Genomic DNA, 1,722 nt, shown 5'->3' with positions numbered 1-1,722 from the left:
GGAGCATTTCAAGCAAGGAGCTAAGCAAAGCAAAGGAAAAAGGCAAAATTCTAAAAATTTGCAAGGCTAAAAACTGAAAAATAAATTGAAGTGCTAAAGGACCCTTTATGAGCTCTTTCTTAACTCAATCTCTAGTTAAATCGTCGGCCCGCGTGGAGGCTTGTATTTCAATTCTTAGATAAATCGTGAGCCCCCGTGGAGGCAATTTACTTTTCTTTGCATATTGTTGATAGCATGGGAGTATGGGAACATTGTATGTGGAGGAAGTTTGTTGATTGTTGATTTGTTGTGAAGGTGAAGTGTTTGTTCATTACTTGTTACTTGTTGTGTTTTGTTGTACATGCATGGTCGTAGATCATTGAAACCTACTCTTGTCCCTCTTAATTTTCATCTTGAATCCGTCGTTCGAAACCCTAGGGGAAGAGGAAGTTCTAGTCAATCCATTTCATCAATGGAAGGACATAATGAGGACCATGTGGAGGACCTTGGTCACATAGACCAACAAGGTATCCTCCACCCAAATGTGCATCATGATAACGTTCAAGTACCATTAGGCATGCCGACGCCATTCATTCACCCACCACAACAACAAAGCCAAGTTCCATTGGGAATGCCAAGGCCAATCTATGCTTCACCACCTCCCATCATTCAAGGCAATCAAGGTGCCTATGTTGCACCTCCAATTGCTAATCCTCCCCTTGCTTTGAGAGATCACTATGTGCCTAATGAATACAATACACCCATATGCATTCAATTGCCACCCTTTAGAGCACACCACAATGAGATCAAACCACAAACCATTTAAATGCTTCTTAACTATCATGGACTTCCAAGTGAAGAACCTTACAAGCATTTGGATGAATTTCTTGAAGTATGTTCTACCGTGAGATACACGGACATGCCGGAGTAGGTCTTAAGGCTTAAACTTTTTCCATTTACCCTTAAAGACAAGGTAAAATATTGGTTTGACAATCTTAGACCTTTTTTAATAACTTCTTGGGCAGAAATGCAATAAGAGTTCTTGAAGAAGTACTATCTGGTTTCTAGGACCAATGCCATGAGAACCTCAATTCGAGAGTTTTCACACGGAGATGGGGAAACGTTCCATGAGGCATGGGAAAGATTCAATGAATTGCTTAGGAAGTGTCCACATCATGACATGCCCAAATGGAAATTAGTTCAATATTTCTTTGAGAGCTTATCGAACAATTATAAGGGCATGGTTGATGCTTCCATGGGTGGCTCTTATATTGATAGGCATGAGGATGACGTGTGGCGTCTTTATGAGAGCATGAGTGAAAATTCCTTGCATCGAACTTTATCTTCCAAGAATGGTAGGAATTCAAGTGGAAGGAAGAGTGTTGGCTTACATTAAGTTGACCATTCCAATGAAATAGCTGCCGAGATGAAATCCTTATCTCAAAGGTTTGATCAATTCTTAATCAACCAAAACTCGACAAATCAAGTATCTTCCGTCCCTAACCATTCCCATCATGCATCCAATGAGATATGTATGACTTGTTCATGTGTTTTACATTCTACTTTTAATTGTCCCCATGGACATGTGCAAAGTGAGCATCATGAACAAGTCAATGCAACTTTTGTTAATTAAGGGAATAATCCTTATGGCAATCATAATCCTAGTTGGAGGAATCACCCGAATTTCTCTTGGAGAAACCAAGGGGAAGGCTCAAACCCTCCCCAAGGTGGTTTCCAAGGGAA

At 40.4% G+C, this 1,722-nt stretch overlaps 1 pseudogene; it reads right to left on the bottom strand.

Annotated features, from left to right (window-relative positions):
• Nucleotides 1–1,062: 1,062 nt before the first annotated feature.
• On the bottom strand, nucleotides 1,063–1,161 carry LOC132310662 (small nucleolar RNA R71; annotated as a pseudogene).
• Between the last annotated feature and the right edge of the window lie 561 nt (nucleotides 1,162–1,722).

This window comes from Cornus florida, unplaced genomic scaffold (assembly GCF_030987335.1).
Source record: "Cornus florida cultivar Cherokee Brave unplaced genomic scaffold, ASM3098733v1 CherokeeBrave_3.0.0_Hap2_Chr05, whole genome shotgun sequence".
Lineage (NCBI taxonomy): Eukaryota > Viridiplantae > Streptophyta > Magnoliopsida > Cornales > Cornaceae > Cornus > Cornus florida.
Note: the sequence above shows the minus strand (reverse complement) of the source record. Positions and strands in the feature narration are given on the sequence as shown.